General features: G+C 38.5%; 1 protein-coding gene across 5 annotated transcripts in view; it reads right to left on the bottom strand.

Moving 5' to 3' along the window:
* The window catches only part of GALNT7 (polypeptide N-acetylgalactosaminyltransferase 7), a 155,189-nt gene that overhangs the window by 100,687 nt on the left and 27,248 nt on the right, over positions 1-27,254 (bottom strand). The window lies entirely within an intron of this gene.

Here is a 27,254-nt window from a genome sequence, read left to right as displayed (position 1 = left end):
TAGTAGTCATTTTATTTAAAACATCGTTGCAGGTCAATGGTAGAAAGAATTGAGCTCAGCTGTAAAGTGGGAGTCACAAATCCCATTGTACAGCCAATGCCTTCCATTAATTAGCTATATAATCGCAGGTAAATAGCAATTAACTCACTGATAAAATGGGGATAATAATAAGTGTCCAATATCAGTCATAGAACTGTCAAGAAGATCAAATGAGACCATGTGTAGGAGAACACTTTATACAAAAGTTCCATCTAAATGTAATCGATTAAGGAAGGGCAGGCATAAAGTTTCTAAAGAAATGTTTAGAATGGCTAAATCTTCATTGTTTCAAACGCATAATTTTTAAAGAATAGCTGATTTTGGAGTTCGAGACCAGCCTGGCCAACATGGCAAAACCCTGCCTCTACTAAAAATACAACAATTAGTCGGACATGATGGTGGACACCTGTAATCCTAGCTACTCAGGAGACTGAGGCAGGAGAATCCTAGAACCCAAGAGGTAGAGGTTGCAGTGAGCCGACATCACGCCATTGCACTCCAGCCTGGGGGTCAGAGCGAGACTCCATCTCAAAAAATAATAATAATAAAATTAAATTAAAAATTGCATTTTAAAACAAACCAATACCAAGCATAAATATGTGGTATAGACTATTAAAGTAATGTTGAGATCATCACTGTGCAACAAATGCCCCCACTCACGCAAAGGTTTACTGAGGGTCTGCCAAGCACGTGCTGATACCATGGCCTAGCATGACTCAGTGAACTGTTATGGTTCCTAGTTCTATCATGAGGCAGGGGCAGAGAGTCACACCAGCACTGAGAAACTACAGCATCCAATAGCTTAATTTTATGCCTTCTGAATCGAATTCGGGCTTGTATTTTGTATGCTTTTAAAATGTTCACTTTGTTACTAAGGTTTCTGAGTCATGCTAAAATAGTGTATCTCTCACAAGAACAATCTCTGAACAGTAGTAATTAAAGAATGGGGAAAGTTGAATAAATCTGAATTATATATCCCATTGAAGTAACTATAACTAATTTAAATCTTTGTTTATGTAATAAAGTCTAGATGTGACAGCAAAACTTAACCAAAATTTGAGTCAGAGCCGAATGTTAAAACTGGAGATATCTGCCTTTTAACTTTCTCAAAGAAAGTTAAAATAGTTCATTAACTATTTGATAGATAATACTATTGAAATATTAAAGTTCTCTATAAATCAAATGCTAAATTAATTAAGGAATGTTCTAAGTCTGAATCTGGAAACTACAATTTTAGAATGTAGTTTTATTCTATCGGTTGTTCCATAATTTCACTTAGTCTCAAAAAGACCTCTAATTTTATTTCATTTATTAGTCTCTCACCAAAGAATTACATCTCTGACCTAATATGATTAATAGCTCTACTCTATTTGAAAAATTCAGCTCAGCATTGATTGCTTCTCCATTTTATTCATGTTGACTTTTATTCCTAGGCTAGAGAATAACTCCGTAAGGGAAGAAACTCTTCCTGTCTTTCTTCTGCTGTAACTCCAGCATCTAGTAGATCTCCTGAAATAATAGAAGACATTTATGCAGCCAAGAAACACATGAAAAAATGCTCACCATCACTGGCCATCAGAGAAATGCAAATCAAAACCACAATGAGATATCATCTCACACCAGTTAGAATGGCGATCATTAAAAAGTCAGGAAACAACAGGTGCTGGAGAGGATGTGGAGAAATAGGAACACTTTTACACTGTTGGTGGGACTGTAAACTAGTTCAACCATTGTGGAAGTCAGTGTGGCGATTCCTCAGGGATCTAGAACTAGAAATACCATTTGACCCAGCCATCCCATTACTGGGTATATACCCAAAGGACTATAAATCATGCTGCTATAAAGACACATGCACACGTATGTTTATTGCGGCACTATTCACAATAGCAAAGACTTGGAACCAACCCAAATGTCCAACAATGATAGACTGGATTAAGAAAATGTAGCACATATACACCATGGAATACTATGCAGCCATAAAAAATGATGAGTTCATGTCCTTTGTAGGGACATGGATGAAGTTGGAAATCATCATTCTCAGTAAACCATCGCAAGAACAAGAAACCAAACACCGCATATTCTCACTCATAGGTGGGAACTGAACAATGAGAACATGTGGACACAGGAAGGGGAACATCACACTCTGGGGACTGTTGTGGGGTGGGGGGAGGGGGGAGGGATAGCACTGGGAGATATACCTAATGCTAGATGACGAGTTAATGGGTGCAGCGCACCAGCATGTCACATGTATACATATGTAACTAACCTGCACATTGTGCACATGTACCCTAAAACTTAAAGTATAATAATAATTAAAAAAAAAAAAGAAATAAAACCAAAAAAGAGCTCGCATAGCCAATGCAAGACTAAGCAAAAGAACAAATCTGGAGGTATTACATTTCCCAACTTCAAACTATACCATGAGATCACAGTCACCAAAACAGCAATGGTACTGGTATAAAAATAGGCATATAGAACAACAGAACAGAATGCAAAACCCAGAAATAAAGCCAAATACTTACAGTCAACTGATCTTCAACAAAGCAAACAAAAACATAAAGTGGGGAAAGGACACTGTATTCAACAAATGGTGCTAAATGGCAAATCACATGTAGAAGAATGAAGCTGGTTCCTCATCTCTCACCTTATACAAAAATCAACTCAAGATAGATCAAAGAATTAAATCTAAGATCCAAAACCACAAAAATTCTAGAAGATAACCCTGGGAAAACTTTCTAGACAATAGCTTTGTTAGGCAAAGACTTCATGACTAAGGACCCAAAAGCAAATGCAACAAAAACAAAGATAAATACACAGGACTTAATTGAACTAAAAAGCTTCTGCACAGCAAAAGAAATAATTAGCAGAGTAAACAGACAACCCACAGAGTGGGAGAAAATCTTCACAATCTATACATCCAACAAAGGACTAATATCCAGAATCTACAAGGAACTCACACAAATCAGCAAGAAAAAAACAAACAATCCCATTAAAAAGTAGGCTAAGGAAACGAACAGACAATTCTCAAAAGATACACAAATGGCCAAAAAAAATGAAAAAATGCTCAATATCACTAATTATGAGGGAAATGCAAATCAAAACCACAATGTGATACCACCTTATTCCTACAAGAATTACCGTAATCAAAAAAATCAAACAATAATAGATATTGGCATGGATGTGGTGAAAAGGGAACACTTTTACTCTGTTGGTGGGAATGTAAACTAGTACAACCACTGTGGAAAACAGTGTGGAGATTCCTTAAAGAACTAAAAGTAGAACTACCATTTGATCCAGCAATCCCACACCTGGGTATGTACCCAGAGGAAAAGAAGTCATTATAGAAAAAGATACCTGCACACATATTTATAGCAGCACAATTCGCAATTGCAAAAACATGGAACCAGCCCAAATGCCCATCAATCAACGAGTGGATAAAGAAAACGTGGTATGTATGTGTATGTATACACACACACACACACACACACACACACCATGGAACACTACTCAGCCATAAAAAGGAATGAAATAATGGCATTTGCAGCAACCTGGATGCAACTGGAGGGTAAGTAAGTGAAGTAACTCAGGAATGGAAAGCCAAACATCATATGCTCTCACTCATAAGTGAGAGCTAAGCTAAGAGGACACAAAGGCATAAGAATGATATAATGGACTTTGGGGACTTGGGAAAGACTGGGAGGGAGGAGAGGGATAAAAGACTACACATTGGCTACAGTGACATTGCTCAGATGATGGGTGCACCAAAATCTTGGAAATCACCACTAAAGAACTTATTCATGTAAACAAACACCACTTGTACCCAAAAACCTGTTGAAAAAAAAATTTTTTTAAGAAAAAAGAAAACAACTAAAATGACCAAGAATTTAGTAGTTGGTGGCTACTTGAGGGGAGAGACCATGACTCATTTATCTTTGCATACCAGGCATCTAGCACAGTATGAGAGGAAACCCAGAACCAGCAGGGGGTCAATAAATGCTGGTTGAATAAAATAAACAAGTGATAAATGAATGGAAGCACTGGGCAACTGACAAAATTTAAAAGAATACATGTGCTTATCACTAAGATATTTTGATATTTACCACAAACTCTAAGCAGAAATTCTATTTTACTATTATTATTTGTACTGGACACTATCAATTCTTCTACAGTCAACACAATGTGAAAAGCAATGCTTAACTTAAAGAAACAGGAAATCTAAGTGGCTGGGAAACTTGCCTGAGTTGCTCTTTTTAGGTACCTGTGCATAATTTCCTTCAAACAACTGTCAATAAAACACCCACCCCCACACACCCTTCTCAGTGGCCCTGCTTGGATGCTGTTTCCAAAGCAAAGGAAACAAAATATTGAGGGAGAATTTTAGGTAAGGGCAATACTATCTTGTTCTCCATAATTTAAAAAATCCTCTCAAATTTACTATAAGAGCTTTTTAGCTTTTCAGAAAATCGTCTCACGTTTTTTCAATTAGATTAGTAGCTAAAGTAAAACCATTTACCCAACTCCTAAATTCCAGCAATCTTTTCTAAGCCTTAGGGAACTGAGTAAGATTCATTTTTCTTTTTATATCAGAAGCCTTATTTGGTTCATAAATGAAATGACTTCTAATCTACAGAAAATGTCTATGCTAAGATTAGAGGATAAACCAGAATCACTAATCTATCTTTATTATCATTTATGCTGAAGAAACTCTCCCAAGCCCAATGAATAGCATAAGGTATTGAAATTTAATCTGTCTCCCTACCCTGTCTCCAGAAGCCAAGACAAAATTTAACAAAGTGATTCAGGCAGAGAAATTACAGTTATTATGAAGTTTAATCAGAGAACTCTCTGGAGCGGGATGTCTTTATGACTGTATTTTATAAACAATTGTCAGTACCCTTAGCATTTTTTTATCTTTTGGCTTTATAGGGAGTATCTTACAATAGGCACAATCTTCTATAAGCAAGGTTGCAATGCAAGTTTATCAACCCACTCCTTAATGACTCACAGAGTGAAAGCAGGCTGCAAAATATCTGTTTCTCACCAAGTCTGCACAGAAGTTTGATGTGTATTAAATTTCATCTTCACTGTGCGTCTTAAAGCGCATATGGCTAAATGTGGGTATGAAGGTTTAAGAAAAATTATGAATGGCAAAAAACATAAACCATCCCCTACTACTTAGGCAAAGAAATGTAGAAGATTCTAAGAGGTGAATCTTAAAAACAATAGAAATATTAAGTCCAATTTAAATAAGAAAGCTATGGAAGGTAATTTTGGTTTTCTTTCGTAGAAAATTGTTTTAAAATGCACAAACTAAAACATGCTTTTCACTTCAACCTTATGTTCTAGTAGATGTCAAAATCTATTAAATATTATTAGGGTAAATTAATGGACTATTACCATATGAAGTGAAAATAACCTAAGTAGGATGCATAATATTGTATTTTGAAATGTTCTTCCAATGGTAGTAATAGTTTATTACTATCAAGCTATCCTCACTGACAACCTTGTCCCCACCATGAACAAGCGACACACCCTTCTGTAAGAAGGGTAATAACTCAGGATTTGATCTGTGACTGTGCAGCTAACAAAACTAATCTATATGAGGATCATGCCTATACATGTATATGCATTTTTTAACTTAATGGCACCATTCTCTGGTTAACTGGGCAAAGTGACCATGTATTCTTTTTAATGTACTTACAGTAGATGAGTGACTGATCTGATAATGTGGTCAAAAAACAAGAACCAGATTTTCCACAGATTAAATTTTCTTAAGTATATAAAAATATATAATAAGGGCCAGGCATGGTGGCTCACACCTGTAATCCCAGCACTTTGGGAGGCCGAGGCAGGCGGATCACCCGACGTCAGGAGTTCAAGATCAGCCTGGCCAACATGGTGAAACCTCGTCTCTACTAAAAATACAAAAATTAGCCAGGCGTGGTGGCAGGTACCTGTAGTCCCAGCAACTCGGGAGGCTGAGACAGGAGAATCACTTGAAGCTGGGAGGCAGAGGTTGCAGTGAGCCGAGATTGCGCCATTGCACTCCAGCCTGGGGGACAAGAGTGAGACTCCGTCTCCAAAAAAAAAAAAATATATATATATATATATATGTGTATATATATATATATATATAAAAGAATAGTACACAAGAAACCAAATTACTGAAACTACAAGACAGTAGCCCCAGCCCAGCCCAGGAACCCTCACACCTGGGGAACACAACCACCACTCAGTTGCCAAATAGAGAGCCAAATACTGAATGTTTACTAAAGAATACATCCTAGTAGGTTCTTTCATATATAATTATCTCACAAAATCCTCCTGACAACCATAGTTTTTATAAAAGAAAACACTGAGACTTGGAAAGGTGAAATGATTTATCTAAGTCAATACAACTGGTACTAACAACTGACAAAGTCAGGATTCGAACACAGACGTCCTTGATGTCAAAAGCCCAGTAACACATTACGCCCTCCACTACTGTACTTATCTATTTTAAGCATTTAGATTGTTGTATATTTCATGTAGATTCGACTGATTTGGCTGATTATTTGGATGGTTTAAGTTTACCTTTGCACTTTTAATGAAGAAAGTGTTTGCTAAAGTAAATCAGTAGTTGAAACAATATTAAAAGAGAAAAGGGTGAACATATTCAAATATCATATAGAATAATAACATAGACATCATTATTAGTTCACTTTAAAGCCAGCTTGTGGGCTTTTTTTTAGACAGAGTCTTGCTCTGTCACCCAGGCTGGAGTGCAGGGGTGTGATCGCAGCTCACTGCAACATCTGCTTTTCAGGCTCAAGCCATCCTCCCACCTCAGCCTCCCAAGTAGCTGGGACTACAGGCCCATGCTGCCATGCCCGGCTGATTTCTTTATTTTTATCTTTTTTTTTTATTTTTAGAGAGAGAAGGGGTTTCACCATGTTGCCCAGGCTGGTCTCGAACTCCTGGGCTCAAGCAATCTGCCGCCTTGGCCTCCCAAAGAGCTGGGATTATGGGCATGAACCACTGCACCCGGCCTTTTAAAGCCTGTTTTGAAGGTCTGAGTGTTTGTAAAAATGTAGTTCATATTTTCTAGCTCAATCTTAATTACTAGAACAGTTTCAAAATAATTGACAAAAAGAAGAGTGGATTTTATATGGTTCTATTGTCAGAATGCTCCTTGAAAGGATTCCTTCAGCCTGATGAAATTCCACATCCTGAAACTTCTCAAGTCAGGCTAGGTCTTAGGGTGAAAACAATGGGCCTTCCCCCAGCTCACAGCTCTGATCCTCAGTCGGGTTCCCTAGGACTTGGGTGCATTAAAAGGAGAACAGCAGGCTGGGTATGGTGGCTGACACCTGTAATCCCAGCACTTCGGAAGGCCGAGGCGGCGGATCACCTGAGGTCAGGAGTTCAAGACCAGCCTGGGCAACGTGGTGAACCCCCGTCTCTACTAAAAATACAAAAATTAGCCAGGAATGGTGGCACACGCCTGTAATCACTGCTACTTGGAAGGCAGAGGCAGGAGAATCGCCTGAATCCAGGAGATGGAGGTTGCAGTGAGCCGAGATCACACCACTGCTCTTCAGCCTGGGCGAGAGAACAAGACTCCATATCAAAAAAAAAAAAAAAAAAAAAAAAAGAAGAAGAAGAAGAGCAGAGGTTGGTGGTGGGGCCAGTGGGTATTCAGAACCTCTTGGATAGTTGGATTTGTTCTTTCAACTAACTTTCTTTGTGTATCCACCATATTTCTAGCCAACATGGCTGTGGGAATACAAGAGATAAAAGTCATAGCACTTGCTTTCCAGGAGCTTAGATTCTGGTAGGGAAGAAAGAAAGCAGGGGATCATGATAGGATTACAGGAAGGAATGGGTCCACATGTCCAAGCCACAACTTAACTATAAGAACTGGCATTTGGCCATCACCAAGGCAGTCAGTGTATTCCTGAAGCACGACCATAGGCTAGATGCCAGGATGTGTTGCTACTGCCTCTGCTATTTGAGAGGTTTTGAGTAACATTTTGGAAAATGCTGTCACTACTAGGGCTGGAAAGAGCATTTAAAAAAAAAAATCCAAGTCATAAGTTTGGAAGCAAAAGGAAGACAAGGAAGACAGGTTACTACTTGATTCCATCAAGGCATTCTATAAACTCTCTGCTGCCAAGTGCCAGAAATTTGACTCTACCAGGCTTGAGAAGTTGAATTTGGACTAGTGGTTGAAACAGCTCTATTGAGAACTTATATATACATGCACCAAGCACTTCACTGTTCCCATGGCTCATCTGGATCTGTTAGTCCCTTTTCTCTTTGAAGATTTCTTAAAATCTGAAGTTTTCTTAGGGCTCTCAGTCCCCTGTAGACTCAATCTAATCACAGAGATCTTGCTCTTTCTCTTAGAACACACTTTCTGTCCCAGCGGGCAGGCTAGTTAGAGATAAGGGGTCTGAAGCTACCATGACCTTACAGAGTGATCTGGGCCAAATTGCAAGTTAATGACTCCTCAAAATAAAGCTTTCTAGTTTATCAAAATCCAGAGGCTGAAATACTTACCACAATGTGGTCTCTTAAGGGTTTTTTTTTTTTTTAAAGAGCTTTGTATTTATTCTGTCTTTTGAACTGAACTTAATTGCTTAAAGGACACAACACTTAAACTTCTTTAAAAACAACAAGATTAAAGAATATACAGTATAATGATCACTTCTCTAGTTAGGTCTTGCAAAAAAATAATAATAACAACACTGGGTTGTGTGTTATTTCCAGAGGCATCTTGATCTTTTTGCAAATCAGAAATTGTTTGAGGTTTGCCTGGAGTCACCGAAAAGCCCTTACATTAACTTTATAAAGTGAAATGTATGTTGGTAAAGTACAGGGGCCAATATTTCAGAAACATACAGTAGAAGAATCTATTTAAGTCTATCTAAAAGCCCTCAGTCTAAAATCAAAGGTGCTATAAAAAAATTATGAGGAATCCTTTGGAGTAACAGGAAAGGATGTTCATTTAATTTAATCAAGGAGAAAGATGAGACTTTTAAAACGAAAGCTGGTAAAAACATAATGGCCAGCAAACAAACAGAACTGAGGTGCTATATGCCTGTCAGTGCTTGAATATTTATCTAAACAGTTGTATTTTTGTGACTTAATCTTTAATTTCATAAGAGTGAATTTTATTAGAAGTTTTTGGTTAGTAGACCTTCAAAAATTACTGAGAAATAATCACTATATAGTTATCAAATCATCGTTTTCAGGATATGTGCAAACAGCCTCCTTTATTTGATTGCAAAGTATAACAAAAATATCAATCCAAGACTCTTACAAAAGAGTGTATGACTACTCATACATCACAGCTCAATTGTATTAAACACTACTGTCTCATTGCCTAACCAGGCAATTGTTCTACAAACATTGACTTAGAAATAACAACTTTTTTTTCTTGCCAGCTTCCAGACTAGTTCTTCTTTACTCTCTTGAATGGCAATTGCTTAAACCTTATAATCTGCTGAAACAGGTACCTTCTAACAAACTCTCAGGTTTATGGGGAGCAACTCCTCATGGGGTAAACAAAATAGCACAGAGCTGAGGGATCAGGTTTATCAGTTTTAATTCTACAATAAAATCACTGTTCTGCATAAGAAGGAAAAAAAAAACACTAGAAAGGAGGAGAACGTAAAACGAGAAATCACATTTTTTGTTTTAAGGGTCTTGACCACTAAGAATACATCGGGGAACTCCAAATAAGGGGTTTTCTATTTATCATCTCGTCAACTTAAAATTACCAATAAAATACATACCTTTTTCTCAGATATTTAATACAAGTTAATCAATAGTAACTCATACTTCCCAGTGCATTACATATACAATTACATCCATTTGTCCAAAGGGGATTTTTTTTTCATGAAGTGAGCAATTACGTTAAAAGAGAGAAACAAGGTTGTGGTTCCAAGTTTTAGTATTTTCCACAAAAGGTATTTTTAAAATTTGGATCTTGTACTCAGCTTGAAGGAACCTATTTTTGAAGAAATGATCATGCTCTTTAATGTCCTATGTTAGACACATGGAAGGAAACACACATGGAACTCTGAAGCACTGAAGTCATGCTGCTATTGTCTTTGTTCTGTTGTATTGATATGTCCAATAGACATGTGTCAAAATATTTTAAATCATTTTATTATAAGCAAATCACTACACCTTAACATGATATTACATTCTAGCAAAAGAAAGTCATCATAGCTGATTAAAAAAAAAAAAGCCAACTGAAGTGAGTCAGAAGACAGTGGCAAACTAGCACTGGAAGGGAATCTCTATGCGAGTGGAGTTAATCCCTTCATCTCTTTGGATCTCTCTGAATTTTCCATTTGTAAAAAGACAGTTAGTCTAGATAATCTAAACTGAAGCCTCTTTCAAATGAGTGTCATATAACCATCCTGATTACTGCTAAATAACCTGTTTAAACGTTTTGGACCTTTAAAATGCTTTTTAAAAATTCTAGTAGTTATTTGTAGGCTATTATGGATATCATTATTTTATTTAACAGGCTTGTTAATTACTTGTGACTTTTGTAGACTTGTTGATTTTTAATAAGCATACGGATTAAAGAACTATGAAAATATTTAATTGTTAAATTCACTTGCATGAAATAAAACTAGATAATCTAAGTTTGGTCACTTCATACAAAATTAAGTGTTAAAGAGCAAACATTTTTCTCCATATCTCCAACTCATCAAAAATAATCCACAAATTACCTTTGGATGACCTTTCTGAGACTTACTATCTTTCAGTATAGCACGTGTGCTCTCCTTGTCAGCACCATGTGAAAGAAAGAGAAGAAAGCCACTGTGACTCACCTATGAAGAACTCCCATTAAATTACAGAGTAGTCAACCACACTGCCTGCTGATATCTGGCAGCCTTGTTATTAAAGATATGAAATTTTAACCTGAAAAATCCAGAGCTGACACTTTGAAAACTGACAGGCTGAAGAACTTTTGTATTTGGTTATGACGTCCAGAGATATACTAAAATAATTATAATAGCCCTTGGTATCTATTTTGATATAGATTTTTAAAAGCAGTTTCAGAAAAGTATAATCTATGAGGTGAGTCTAAAAGGTATCAAGAACATGGAAATACATATAAAATCTACACAGTCATGCCCATCACAATGAAACTTCAATTAACAAGACTATTTAGACAATGTGTGTGTGTGTGCGCACGTGCTCATGCACACATGTGCAGGTAGGATATTTTACATTTAATTTCCTGACAATCTAAAGAGTAACTTGAAACTCCCTTTTGTTGCTGACTCTTGTTATTGAACAAATCTGTGTATAATATTAGTCTACATTCTTATCCTATATGTTAGAAATGATGAGGCAAAAAGGACACCAGATTTGTGAATGGAAGACTGAGGTCTGTATCATTACTCTCTGTGGGAAAGCTGTTTGATCACACAGGACATGTTTAGTCATAGGTAGACTGAAGAAGCTGGACCATCTTAGTGGTTTTTAATTAAATGTACTTGTCAATATCACCTATGTACCTTTCTCAAGATACACATGCCCAGGCTCACACAGAGCAGAGATTTTTACCTTAACAGATCTAGTGAGGGTACAGGCAGGAATGCATATTTAGAAAAAGCTTCCAGGTGATTCTGAACATGCATCCCTAGATAAGAACTTCTAGATGTGGTTATTTCCAATATAAAGTCACTAGTAAAATCACTCAGAATTTGGAGGTAAAGTGATTTCATATGTAGCTATTGAGTACTTGAGATGTGGCTGGCCCAAATTGAGATGTACTGGAAGTATAAAATACACACCAGATATCAAATGGAAAAAAAAAAAGAATGTAAGGCATCTCAATATTTTTTAAGATTGATTACATGCTGATACATTCTTTTGAATACACTAGCTTAAATGTTAAAATTAATTTCACCTGGGTTTTTAAAGCTATTTTTAATATGGCTACTAGAAAATTTACAATTATAAATGTGACTTGCATTTATTTTTCCACTGGATAGCACTGAAATAGAATTTTAATAAAGTATCTTCTACAAAAGATATTTAATATTTAACATTTTAATTTTTTTGTTGCAGAATCAAAAAGAAGGATGGGACAAAAATCAGCAAACGTAAAAGGAAAAAGTAGGCCAGGCATGGTGGCTCACCCCTGCAATCCTAGTACGCTGCGAGGCCGAGGTGGGCGGATCGCTTGAGCCCAGAGTTCCAGACCAGCTTGGGCAACGTGGTGAAACCCTGTGTCTACAAAAAAAAAAAAAATTTAGCCTGTAGTCCCAGCTGCTTGGGAGGCCGAGGCAGGTGGATCGCTAGGACTCGGGAGGCGGCAGCTGCAGTGAGCCAAGATGGCGCCATCTCACTTCAGCCTGGGCGACAGAGCAAGACCCTGTTTCCAAAAAAAAAAAGGAAAATAAAAAAGTAGTAAAAGGGATTTTCTGTTCTCCCTGGCTTTTGATAGAGATTTGTGCAAAAGTGCAAAGGTGACCATTTTTCAGTTAGCTCTAAGTATGTTTAGGAAAGAGTCAATGACGGTAAATTTCCGACGGATGAAATTCCATCTGCCTCAAACACAGGCTCTGTGCCCACAGAGACTCCGAAGCATAGGTTTCTTGGCATCCTTCCCCCGCCAGGAAACAAGTACTCATTCTTCTGGCTGGAGCCAGTTATGTTGATGCTGCAATGTTTCTAGGTAAGCATAATTAAATAAGTATTTCTTTTTTTTTTTTTTTCTTTTTTTGAGACGGAGTCTCGCTCTGTTGCCCAGGCTGGAGTGCAGTGGCACGATCTCAGGTCACTGCAACCTCGGCCTCCCGGGTTCAAGCGATTTCTCCTGCCTCGGCTTCCTGAGTAGCTGGGAGTATAGGCACGCACCTCTACCCCCAGCTAATTTTTGTATTTTTAGTAGAGACGGGGTTTCACCATGTTGCTCAGGCTGGTCTGGAACTCGTGACCTCGTGATCCACCTGCCTCGGCCTCCCAAAGTGTTGCGATTACAGGCGTCAGCCACTGCACCCAGCCATGAGTGTTTGGTAAATTGCTAGGTGCCTAATTCTGCCTGAGCACAAAGGCACCTGAGGTCACAAACTTTGTGCTGGCACCCGGAAAGGAAGGCAGGCAGGCGAAGGATAGACTGGCAGGTAGGGTGGGAAAGAGGGAGCCTGACGAAATGGCCTGAAGGCCATCTACACATTCCTGAGGGAGGCAGTGATGGAGGCTGGGTCAGATGCCAGAGATTAGGAGATCAGATTGGGTGACTGGGAGGTACTAGCAGGTGTCAGGTAGTGGAAGGAGACGTGAAATGTTGAGAGTGAAATCTGGCTAAGTGACCATTTTCCTTTTGGCTCCAAGTAACTACACAAATGTCAGTGAAGGTATATGTTCACAGATCAGAGAAGACTAGAATTATTGGCATGTACTGCATTCTCCAGTCCTAGACCTAAAAGCAAGTGAAGACAAAACCTGGGTGGAACAGGGAACTAGTATTACACAGAAGTTTTACTCTTTCTGCCTAGCTAGAAAGAAATACTGACGAAGAGCTAAGACGTGGGCTGACCAAGGCAGCCTCATTCAAACGTGTATACTACAGTAAACTCCTTTTGCAGCAGGGAAGAGAGAATACAACATCAGCTAAAAACATTTTGATAAAGAACAGTGATGTCGGGGGATGGTGGTGAAGACCTGCCCTCCAGATATTAAAATTCTGAAATGGCAATAATTAAAAGTTTGGCACCAGTGTGCATCAGAGACAGGTTAAAGAAGCAAAGCTCAGCAACAGGCACAAATATATGTAAGAATTCAGTACTTCAAAACTTTGTATTATTTAATAAATGATACTGAGTAGTTGGCTAACCATTTGAACAAAAGATGAATCTCTAAACTATTCTACCCACCAAAATAAATTCTAGAAATGAACAAAGATTTCAAAGTAAGAAGTAATTCACAAAAGTACTAAAGAAAACATAATCTTAAATTGGAGAAAGACTTTCTAAACATGGCGGCAAAGGTAGAAACCAAAAGGAATCACTTGCAGGTTTCATCACATAAAAATTTTAAATTTTCTATATATCCAAAGCACTGCAATGTTCAGCTCAAGATGGCAAGCTAGGCACATTTGCCTTTCATCTTTAGAGAACCATTTAAATAAAAAGACGGAGGTACAAGGAGGATAACTTGTAACAGGGAAGAGACAGGCTGGAACGACAGGAAGCAGATGAGAGCCAGCTGGGAGATGAACCAGCGAAAGAGCTGCAGTGGAGATGAAAGCCTGTCCTGTGTAGATTATGGAGGAAGAAGAAACTCCTGGAAATGCTCTGGGCTCAGTCTGCGGGTGAGGAGGAGGGGGTAAGAAGGGATAAAGGTGCTAATATTCTCATTTTACAAAGTAGACAGTCAAGAGATGCCGCTGAATGATAATGGAGTACAAAATAGAATTAGGTGAGTTACTTCAAGTCATAAGGATAAATAACAAGAATTTTTTAAATCTCAAATATTAATAGGATAAGAGGCAAATGGGAAAGGGTAAGTCAAATTCACATCTTTTCTATCAAGAAGTGCATAGAAATTTTCTATTGCTAAAACAAAAATATAAAGAATTGTATATTTTCTAATGCTGTTAGGTAGAAAATAAGAAAACAACATGATTATACTTTTCATTTTTAACTATTACATCTTTTGTAACCTTGAATAATATTTTAAAATATCACAAATAAAATAAAAACAAAACAACTGGGGGGAGTAACTAATATTTATGACACCCAAATTGTTAATATTCTTAAATCCAAGTCCCCTCCCCTAGAGAACTCTTACAAATCAATAGGAACACATAAACACATCAATGGTAAAAAACAGGAAAAAACAAACAGGCAATTTACAAAATAAGAAACATCCAAATGACCAATTTGTAAATAAAAAAGACGTTCAACTTCACTAGCAATTTAAAAATATAAGTTAAAAAAATGAGATTCATTTTTCACCTATGAAGTTGACAAAATCTGAAATGAAAATATCCATTGTCCACAAAGGTTTTCAGTTATTGGTAAAAGAGTAAACTTACATAACCTTTCTAAAATGCAAATGACTTAAAATTTTGCATACTTTTTGATCCAACAATTAAAATGCTAGAAATGTACCCTAAAGAAATCATGACCCTGTGGATCAGTAGTGAGAGCAACTTAGTTACTTCCCTCATTTATACATATTACTTAAAAAATAAACCAGAAAGGGGAGAAAAGTACAATATTTAAGAAGGTGCACAAAGAATTAGCTACATCAACTCTTACCACAGAACTGTTTACAACATCAGAGAGGTGAGAAACAACCTTAATAGAGGATTAGCTGAACAATTTTACTACTAAACGATATGGAAAATATTTAATGGTATGAAAGATTGTTTCGAGAGAAAGTCAGGACACTAAGCTATAGGTACAAAACAAGCCATTTTACTTAAAAAGTATGTTTTCTTTATGTAATATATATACATAAATGTAGAAAATGTTGGAATAATATATACTAAATTTAGCAAGTTGTCTTTGGGTGGTAATTATTTTATTCTTTTTTGTATTTTTCACAAAAAATGTATTTTTGAATTAAGATTTTTAAAAAGCATATAAAGGGGCATTCTTGGGTAGCACACACTAGAACAGCCCCAGTTAAATGCCAACAGATTCCCTTTGGAGAAAGTTCTGGAGCCCACTGCACAGTCCTGGTACTCAAAACAATATAAATTAGACAGCTATGAAAAACAAGTGAAGAAAGGGCAAATTATCACACCTTAGACACACAGCAACATACAAGACAACACAGGTGAAGAGAGCTGATATAGAGTCCGCTTGTTGGATGGTAAACCCCAACAGTTATAGACAGGAGCTATCAATGGGAAGCTGGTGATGGCCACAGGGACAGAAAGCAAAGCGCCCTTTTGCACAAAGGCCCTGGTGGCAAAAGCAGCAGTTTCCAAAGGCCTGGCAACGGTAGACAATTGTAGCCAGGGGTAGTGTCACACCTTGGCTGCAAGTTTCATGGCAGTTTGGTAAATCTGGAACCACTCCAGTGGGAAAAATACTTTCAGCTGGGCACTAAGGACCCTGTCTCCACAGCCCCTCCCCAACCTTCCCCAGCAACAAAACTCCTGTGGAGGGTGCAGACTCAAGGACAGTTCTCCCTCACCCATCACTGTTCTTTTCTACCTCCCATTTCTTAGAACATAAGAGAGAAAGAAAAATCTCGCAGAATCTAAAGACTAGTTTGATATTCCACACCTGCACAGTGGAAGCAAGCAACCTCTGAATTCACAAAGACTGAAGTTTGAACCTTGGCTCTACTAAATAGTTTCGTGTCCTTGGCAAGATATTCAAGTTTGCTGAACTTTAGTTTCTTCATCTGTAAATCTGGGACAATTTGAGACAGATATAAAGAAATGGAGGAATAGGACTTTCCAGTACACATCACCCCCACCCAAGAGAAATATCAATTTGAACTACCATCCACATAGAAAAACACCTTTCACAAGAACTAAGGAAACCAAGTGAGAGATTACATCACCTGGATGTAGCATTGAAGAAGGTAGGAAGGACAGTTTGACATCACTTGCATCACCCCACTCCCAACCCCAGGCAGCACAGCTTAAAGCAAGGTATCCTCAGTATGGGGGAAGAAGAGAGAAATAAGCACTAGACTTTGCTTTGTATCTGCTGGCAAAATGAAGCTTGCCTCAATAAAAGCCAGCACAAGGCTGTCCCCTGCAGCCTGTCATCAGGCTTGCACCTGCAGACCCTGCTTCCCGACTGCAGATACAGCCTCCAGGCCCACCCAGTGCCAGGCCAGCCCCTGAGGTTCCAGGTCCCAGGTTCCAGGATGGTACCTACCTGTGGACTGAGCCTCCAAGTCTTTCCCAGCACCAGGCAGGATCCTGCAGCCCCAGGCTCTAGGCCAGCCTGGCAGGCTGTCTCTGGATCTGCCCCACCACCAGGCCAACCCCAACAGCCCCATTAGCCCCAGACTTCATGCCCACCCAAGCTACCAAGCTGGCCCTGCAGCCCTAGTCATGAGGCCAGCCTCTGCTGGTATAGGCGCCATGCCACCCAGCACCAGGCCAGCCTCTATGACCCCAGGTTCCACCCCGGGTTTCAGACCATCCCAGGGTCAAGTTGCCCTACACAGCCCCAGACTTCAGACCACAGCCCCAGACTTCAGACCCAGCCCAGTGACAGGGGCTGGGTCTGTCATTCAGCTGGCTAACCTGTCATTGGACTGGGTCTGAGGCACCAGGCTGGCAACTCTGGACATAGGCTTCAAGATTTCCCAGTGCCAATCTGGTCCCTGCAGTAAGAAATCAAAGCATACCACTAGAGAAAACCACCTAATCATAAAAAAAAGACAGCAAGAGAGAAGAACAGACAAAGTCCCTGCAGCCCCATGCTCCAGCAGACCCAGGGTCCAGGCCCAGCCCAGCAGACCCTGCTGCCAAGCTGGACCCATGAACCAAGGCTCCAGGACCAACCCTGCAGACTTGGGTACCAGGCCCATCCCAGTACGTGGTCAGCCTCTGTAGACTCACACTCAAGACCTACCCCAGGACCAACCCTGCAGACTTGGGTACCAGGCCCATCCCAGTACATGGTCAGACTCTCAAGGTCACACTCAAGACCTACCCCAGGACCAGGTCAGCCCCCCAGGCTTCAGATCAACCTCTGAGGATACGGGCTCCAGACCTACCCTTACAGATCCAATGAACAGGGGATCCAAGGCTCCAGGTCCAACCCGACAGACCCAGAGACCCAGGTACCAGGCCCACCCACCTGCTGATCCAGGCACAAAGTCCAAGGGCTCCAGTAGTAAGTCTGCCAGAGGACCACACCAGATGATCTGCTCAGAATCTCTGGATCTCTGGATGAGCTGACTGGTGAAAGGCTTCCCCAGAAAATTCCAGTATGCAAAGTCTGGAATAAGTCCTTACTTCTTCAAATGCACAGATTATTAACATAAAGCAACAAAAAACATGAAAAACAAAGAGACATAATACCACCAAAAGAACACAAAAGATCTCCTAGGAGCTGCCCCCTGCCAAAATGGAGATATATGAACTGTCTGACACAGAATTCAAAATAATTGTTTTAAGGAAACTTAAATGCAGAGAAATAATTCAATAAAGTCAAGAAATCAATAAATGATCAAAATGAGAAACAACAGAAAAAATGAAAGTATCTTTTAAAATTCAAACAAATATTCTGAAGCTGAAATATACAATGAGTTAAATGAAAAATGCAATAGAGAGCATCAGCAGCAGAACTGCTCAAGCAGAAGTAAAAATCTGTAACATTAAAGGCAGGTTATTTGAAAATATACAGAGGAGAAAAAAGAAAAGGAACAAAGGAAGTTTCTGGGATTTATGGGACAGCATCAAAACAGCAAATATTTGAACTGAATTGAAGAAGAGAGTCAAAGGCTCAGTAAGCTTATTTAAAGAAGTAAAAGCAGAAAACTTTCCAAATCTAGGGAAAGATATAAATATCCAGGTACAGGAAGGCCAACAATCTACACTCAGATTCAATCCAAACAAGACTACACCAAGACATACTATAATCAAACTGTCAAAAATCAAAGACAAAAAGAGGATCATGAAAGCAAGAGAAAAGAAGCAAATAACATATAAGGGAGTTCCAGAAAGACTGGCAGTAGACTTCTCAGCAGAAACCTTACAGGCCAGGAGAGAGTGAGATGATACATTCAGAGTGTTGAAAGAGAAAAAAATCACCAACCAAGAATACTGTACCTGGCTAAGCTGTGCTTCAGAATTAAGGAGAGATAAAAGACTTGCCCAGACAAACAAAAGCTGAGGGAGTTAATCACCACTAGTCTTGTCTTATAAGAAATAGTAAAGGGAGTTCTTCAAGCTGAAAGAAAAGGATGCTAATTAGTAATATGAAAACATATGAAGCACAAAACTTACTGGTAAGAGTACACAGTCAAATTCAGAATAATACTGTGATAGTGGTGTATAAACCACTTACACTTTAGTATGAAGGTTAAAATATAAATTATTTAAATAATAATAGCTATAATGTAATTTGTTGATACACAATATAAAAATATAAATTGTGGCATCAAAAGCATAAAATGTGGGAGGAAGTAGAGCAAAAGTGTAGTTTTTTAATGCAATCTAAGTTGTTATCAACTTAAAATAGCCTGTTATAACTAGATGATGTTGTATATAAACCTAATGGTAACCACAAAGAAAACCTAAGGCGGATACTCAAAATTTAAATCATAAGGAATCAAGCCATAGCAGCAGAGAAAATCACCTAATCATAAAAAAGACAGCAAGAGAGAAGAGCAGAATGAAGGATTTATAAAGCAACCAGGAAGTAGTGAACATAATGGCAATAATAAGTCCTTACCTGTCAATAATTACTTTGAATGTAAATGGATTAAATTCTCCACTCACAAAATACACAGTGGTTGAATGGATTAAAAAACAAGACCTGGCTGGGCACGGTGGCTCACGCCTGTAATCCCAGCACTTTGGGAGGCCGAGGCGGGAGGATCACAAGGTCAGGAGATCGAGACCATTCTGGCTAACACGGTGAAACCCCGTCTCTACTAAAAATACAAAAAATTAGCTGGGCATGGTGGCGGGCGCCTGTAGTCCCAGCTACTCAGGAGGCTGAGGTGGGAGAATGGTGTCAACCCGGGAGGCGGAGCTTGCAGAGCCTAGATTGTGCCAATGCACTCCAGCCTGGGTGACAGAGCGAGACTCCATCTCAAAAAAAAAAACAAGACCTAACTATTGCTGTCCATAACAGATTCGCTTCACCTGTAAGGACACATAGATGGAAAGTAAAGAAATTTAAAAAAAAAATCCATGAAAATTGAAATCAAAAGAGAGCTATACTTTCAGGGTAGCTATATTTGTATCAGATAAAATATACTTTAAGTACTGTAAAATGAGATAAAGAAGGTCATTATATAGTAGTATAGGATACAGTTCATCAAGAGAATAATTATAAATATATATGCACTTAACATTAGCACACCTAAATACATAAAGCAAATATTAATAGATGTGAAGGGAGAGACAGACAATATAAATTTGGGACAATGATAGTATGTATCTCATGGAGCTGCTGAGAAATAAAAGCAAGCAAATAGTCTGTATTCAGAAAAATGATAGCTTTTATTAGAAAACTCCAGGCAGCCTTAAGGGCCAGGTGGTATGGTCAAACAAATGCTGTAAACGGCCAGATCAACAAATCAGTTTGAGTTGTAGTGAGCAGATAAGGTTTCCTGGAGGAGGCAGGATTTGAACTAGACTTTGACAGCTAGATAAGGATTGAGGAGACAGAAAAGAGTGAAGAGGGTTATCTAAGAAAAGGCAATAATATTACCGAAGTTAGGCAGACAGATCCCTCCTCCTCCTCCCCATTTCAGTGATTTCTCAGCTCCATGGCCACTGCAGACCTACATTAGGAATCAACTTCATAGGCTCTTCTCCCCACAGTGTCCTACAAGTTTAGGTGGTCATGGTTTCTCTGCCTTCTATAATGTATGGTAAAGAGTTGGACCCACAATAATTTGTACTTCTCTTTCAGAGAATTTTCATTCACCCTTGATATCTGAGTGAACTTCTTTAGAGCTATGCTCTATGACAGACACTGGGGATAAACCAGAAAAAGTACTTTAAATACTGTTTGATTCTCAGTTTTCAAGAATACAGAAGCATTTCCCTTTAGCAAAATAAAAACAATTTATATTATACAGTATCAATATTGCTACAAAATAGCAATAATGATCATCAGAAAGAAGAAAAATCAATAAATACTATGAACTTCTAGACCAGCACAGTTGTCTTAAGCAAAACCAGACTTCCTAATGAACAGTTCATAAAATTAGAATCTATTGTGTTTTCTTTTGGATTGATTTTCCTCTCTTCAGAACTATAAGAAGACCCAGGCATCTACTGACAAAAAGACTGTCACTTTTTCAAAACTATAAAATCTAAGAGACATAAAGATCTGAAGTTATCTGCCTTCCTATTAAGGAAAGCCCACAACATGAGGGATGATGAAAAGATGTTTGCAGGGTTCTGGGCAACCTGGCCGATGCATTATTGAGGCACTTCAAGCTAATTAACACAGAAGGTTGTAGGACACAATCAGCAGTTACTAGAAAAAAAAGGTGCTTTTTCTAAGAGGTCCTCTCTGATATCACCTGTTGCTCATCTGCTCTGAATGGGAGTTGGCATTTTCATTAATGTTAATACAATGTTGAATTGAATCCTGTAAACCGAAAATGACTTACTGGTTTGGCTCAATCTAGAAATAGCATATAACCCAATTCTCTTTGCTCAAAATAGATTATATTCTAGTTATACAAATAGCTGTGAACCCTTTCAAAGCACTTACATTTTTTTCTTTATTTTTACCTTGATTCCATAAGGCAGCAAGGTGCAAAGAGAACAGCAAGTACTTGGAAATTTATCATATTTAGGTTTATATATTTGGACCTACCATTTCTTACCTGTGTGACTTTGGCCAAGTTTATAATTAGTTAATTTATTAAATTAATTTAATAACCACAACTTATATCGAGAATGACATGAGGTGGCTTATCTAAAAACATACAGTAAAACACTATTTTTAAAAATATTTGGCAGAAAAATGAAGGCCATAAAATCAGGAGAAAAAAGATAAATACAAAATTCATTCTAAAAGATCTTATGTAACTGTTAAAAGTAGGTTCAAAATATTGGCTTGGAATTACATAAATGTTAAATGCAAAGTAAAAAACAGTAATTTACAAAATTGCTAGGCCACATACTTAATCTGAACACATTTATTTGTGATGGATAAATCTCACAAATCTTGAAGGTTGACTGCAAGAATTAAATACTTCTATGAAAATACCTAGTGTAATCCCTATTCCATAGATGTTCTTTCTTTTCTCTTAATCTTTTCAGTGATAAATCTATTTTAAACTTAGGTTCAAAACTGGTATTTGAGAAATGCTACTCTAATTCTTCTCTCATTCAGAATATTACTTTCATCTCGCTGAAATAAAAAGCAGCACATAACACAATCTACAATATAAGATTTCAGGATGATAGGATCTTTGTACTACAAAAAATGGAAATGGCTGTATCCTGCAAAATATATTTGCTGCAACATTCTTTATGATTACACATTCACCTCCCACTCCTTAGCAGACCCTAAACACTGGAAACACATAAATTTTAAAAGATAAAACTGCTGTTAGCAAGCTGTGAAGAATATGTGCCATTCAAATAACTAGAATAATATGGTCTTGCACATGGAATCCTAAAATAACATGTAGGAGGTTGTCAGCTCTCTGATATTAATGTGCTAATTAGGCTTCCCCAGAATAAAATGATATGTAAAGCGAGATATTCTTTTTTTTTTTTTAAGAGTAGAATCCCATAGATTTTGGAAAGCAGTATCCAAGAACAAAGTGGTCTTAGAACATGACAGCATGTATGACATATACAGATAACTGAAAATAGTTCTAAACAGATTAATCTGAGTCGCTTTCTTTCTGCCTTAAACAATCAAGGGAAAATGTGACTCTCTGTAATGGAAATACCTGACATTTTCATTCTCTTGGCATAAAATTGTCATGTTGCAAAAGGTGACTGACTTTCAATAGGATGCAATTAGATTAATTCTGAAGTGCTGTTACAGAAGTTAGATATATAATTGGTTAGCTAAATGGCTTCTTCCATGCACAAATAGAATTTTAATAATTGCTTTAATTTTATAAAAATCTTATTTATCTAAAATGGTTAGGGAATGGGTTCTTCAGGTTATGAATATTTGCAGCAATAGAGACTTTCTTATTCTATACATGGATTGCCAATTTTCTAAGAATTAGAAATCAATAATGTACTAAAACTATTCCAGGAAGACTTTAACTTTTGTTGATTCAAAAGGAACATGGTGCATCATTTAGCACTGTAGGGTCATCGTTATGATAATCCATTTTTATTACAGTCCTGTGGTTCTCATCTACCCTAATTATCCAGCAAGTGGTTCATTGCAGATTCTGATTTATTCCATCCTACCTCAACCCTATTACCAACTATCACCACCCACCACCCGCCGCCCAAACTAGAAGACAACCAGAGATAAATCCTCAAGAAACTTCTTTTTAAGAGGGTGGTTAACAAAGTTAAATTGGGTAGAAAACAGATGAAGCAAGTTTTAATCTCTTTGCTGGGTAAGAATAGTGCCTACATGGTGTGGGTGATCATGTGTAAGACTCTGATGGGCAAACCTGGGGCCCATTAGGAGGGCATGAAGACTCAGGCATCTGAGCTGGACCATGGCACTAAAAGATTACAGTGATGACAACTGTAACGATGATGGTTATGACAGGAATATCTCTAACATCATCATCTTCAATTTTAGCATGTGGTCCTTATGTTCCAGGCACTGTCCTAACAACTTTGCATATACTAACAATCCACTGAGAGGCACTAGGAATGTCCCCAATGTTCGCATGCAGATGTCAGTAGCTTGCCCAAGGTTATCAAGTAAGTGGCGGATCTAGGACCTGAACTTGGGCAGTCTGGCTCTAACCTCAGCCACTACAACATGCTACCTCCACCATGCAACTTATCACTCAATCCCCTAGATGTTGAGTCTTTCTTCTCCGAACTACTCTACTCTTTAAATGTAACTGTCATCTCTGTGTCTGTGGCACACAATATCTAGCACATAATGCTCCAAAAAGATTTACTACATATTTTGTATACAAAAATTTGATTGAAATACTTCTTATACATGCTCTTTGCTCTTATTGCAACAGCTTTCCTCAAAGTGTGCTCTCAAGAACACTAATTCCTTTGCTTTTATCTCTGCCTAGAAGGTTCTACCCTCCAAGATTTTTGCAAGGCCAGTTAACTTGAATTATTCAGATTCCAGCTCAAATATCACCTCTTCAAGAGGTCTTTTATGACCATCTGATCTGAAATAGCTCTCACTTCTCACCCAGAATACCCACACTGATTTATTATATTCAACGTATCCCTCATGATCTGGAATCATCATTTCAATCTTTTTACTCATCTCTCTCTCCCTCCCCTAGTCCTCGCTGAAGCAGCCTGTGAAGGTGTCTGTGGCACACAGAAAGTCTCCAACATTTACTGAAATAATACATGAATTGATGCCAATAGGTTATCATACTAAATAAAGATTTTGTTTTCATATAAGTTTGTGAAATTCTGGGTTAGAGAAAGTTACATTCCTTCAGGACTTTTCAGGCTTGTGAATCTTTAAGAGGCAGGTATAATAAACAGCTTTTGCCAAACTTATCTGGTCATAGAACTTATCTGGCCACATGAATTTTTTGTATTTGTAATGGATCTCCTCACAGAAGGACACTCTGGGAAGGGCCACATAGAGATGTATTAACTATATGAGAGGCTGTTGACATTGCTTTAAGAAGTGCCCTTCTCCCCAGTCTTTTCTTCACTAAAGAAGCAATCCAGGCCTGGCGCGGTGGCTCACGCCTGTAATCCCAGCACTTTGGGAGACTGAGGCAGGCGGATCACGAGGTCAGGAGATCGAGACTATCCTGGCTAACACGGTGAAACTCCGTCTCTACTAAAAATACAAAAAAAAAAAAAAAAATTAGCCAGGCATGGTGGCAGGCACCTGTAGTCCCAGCTACTTGGGAGGCTGAGGCGGGAGAATGGCGTGAACCCGGAAGGTGGAGCTTGCAGTGAACCGAGATCACACCACTGCACTCCAGCCTGGGTGACAGAGTGAGACTCCGTCTCAAAAAAAAAAAAGAAACAATCCAAGTAAAATCAGGTAAAGCTAGCTGCATCACCCTTGCAGGGGTTGAAATGCAGCGTAATGCATGGTTTACATGTTTTAATTCCTGGCCTCCCTAACCCTCATGGCAGCCCTGGGAGAGGGGCACAATCTGCATTTTACAAACCAGGAAAGTGAGGCTCTGATGTGTGAAGTAATTCAGCCAGCTAATTCACCACCCTAATCGACCCAGCTGCCAAGAAGATGGACCAGAACTCAAATTCACAACCTTCTGGTCCCAAAGCCCATCCTCCTCCCATTATTGCACCCCACGTCTTCATCCCCCTACTTCTCTTCAACCACAGCCTGGACATCCTATGGGATGACCCTGAGTGAGATGTGGCTGCTCAAGTTAGAGCAGAAGTAGACGACAGCACATCTCTACCTCCACTACCTGTGTTTACATTGCTCCTTGTGCAATTCCCACAAGAACAGGGATTAGAATTTTTCTTAATATCCAACAACACTAGGTACTACGGAATCTACACATCAAAACAAAATAGGAACATCTCTGATTACCAGTAGTATAACCATTTTCATCCCTTCACTGTGTAAGATTTCAGAAAGAAGAGAAAGATCTTTTTCCCATTGCTGAATTAAATTGATTAACAAGTAAATTACTTTTTATCATAAAAGTCCACTCTAGGGTGTATAAAACTTATCCCCATGCTTTCTGTTCCTTCATATACACGAAATTTCTTTACTCTTTTTAAGAGAGCATAGCTCTAAATACTACCCTCTACCCTCTTAATGCAATATAAATTTATCTTTTAGAGAACTTCAGTTATAGAAATCCTGCAGAGCGTCACTATTTTGCTTAAGAAAAAGAATCTCAGTGATGAGTCTGGAAGTCTGAGGTTACTTTCCAGAACTTGCACAGAGAAGGCATTCATGGAATTAGGTACCTACTACCCATATCTTGACAACCCCAAATGATAGTTACTTCTGTTTACCTGTCAAAAAAAAAGGGAGAGAGAGAGATAGAGAATCTAAAATTTTCACCTTCTCTGAATCAGGTACCTATCAAATGTACCTCTGGGTGTCTGGGCAAAGAACCCAAATTCTGTATGCATTAAACTGGTTCTTTAAGCAACAGGAATAAAGATAACATCTAGGAAGCAAAGAAAAATCCAAATGTGAAAGTGTCTCTGAGGTTAGGCCCTTATTACACTATTACACTATAGTCATCAAACCTGTTTTCATGACAACAACATCTTCATGTTACCCAGAAAACCAAACATCACATGTTGTCATTTATAAGTGGGAGCCGAATGATGAGAACACATGGACGCATGGTGGGTAACAACGCACACTGGGGCCTGTCTGTGGGGACAGGGAAAGCATCAGGAAGAATAGCTAATGAATGCTGGGCTTAATACCTAGATGATGGGTTGATATGTGCAGCAAACCACCATGGCACACGTTTACCTATATAACAAACCTGTACATCCTGCACACGCAACCTGGAACTTAAAAGTTGAAGAAAAAAAATCTTCACGTTACCAAATAACAGTGCCTTATCCCTGCTCCAAATTCCAAGTTCTTTTTAGAAGGTCTTATAGAATATATAAAATGCTTCCATTTTAAACAGCTTAAAATACATTCTGGGCCGGGCGTGGTGGCTCACACCTGTAATCCCAGCACTTTGGGAGGCTGAGGCGGGTAGATCACCTGAGGTCAGGAGTTTGAGACCAGCCTGGCCAACATAGCGAAACCCCGTCTCTATTAAAAATACAAAAATTAGCCAGGCATGGTGGCAGGCGCCTGGAATCCCAGCTACTTGGGAGGCTGAGGCAAGAGAATGACTTGAACCTAGGAGGTGGAGGTTGCAGTGAGCCAAGATTGTGCCATTGCACTCCAGCCTGGGCGACAGAGCGAGACTCTGTCTCAAAAAAAAAAAAAAAAATTCCAACTTAAAACTCCCTTCTGTATTAAAATATGAACTAGAAAATTGTTATGTAATTTTGTATTGTCCAACTGTTAGATTTTTTTCCCCTATTAATTAGGAATTTGCGAGTAAGTATCTCTTCCACATCTGAAAGCAAGTAAAGTAAGCAGCTGAAGTTATTAGTCATGTCCATGTTAACTTGAAGGCAGCTATTCTTTTGACTGTACAACATTAATAAGAGGCATGTTTTAGTTTTAGGTTTTAAATTGTTAATAGAAACCACATAGTGATATGTGTGTGCACTCTCTTTGTCCTCACTATTAAATCCCAAATGCCAGATCTACTGTCTTAACTAAGAGACTATGTATCTGAGTAAACCAAGTGTAAATTCCTTTACCTGTCTCATGGAAGTCATCATCTTATCTGATTTCACTGTAAGCATGGAATGGAACAGAAGTTCTTGACAGTAATCACAGATTGTCCAAGAAGATTAGCCA

The sequence above is a fragment of the Pan troglodytes genome, chromosome 3, assembly GCF_028858775.2.
Source record: "Pan troglodytes isolate AG18354 chromosome 3, NHGRI_mPanTro3-v2.0_pri, whole genome shotgun sequence".
Taxonomy (NCBI): domain Eukaryota; kingdom Metazoa; phylum Chordata; class Mammalia; order Primates; family Hominidae; genus Pan; species Pan troglodytes.
Note: the sequence above shows the minus strand (reverse complement) of the source record. Positions and strands in the feature narration are given on the sequence as shown.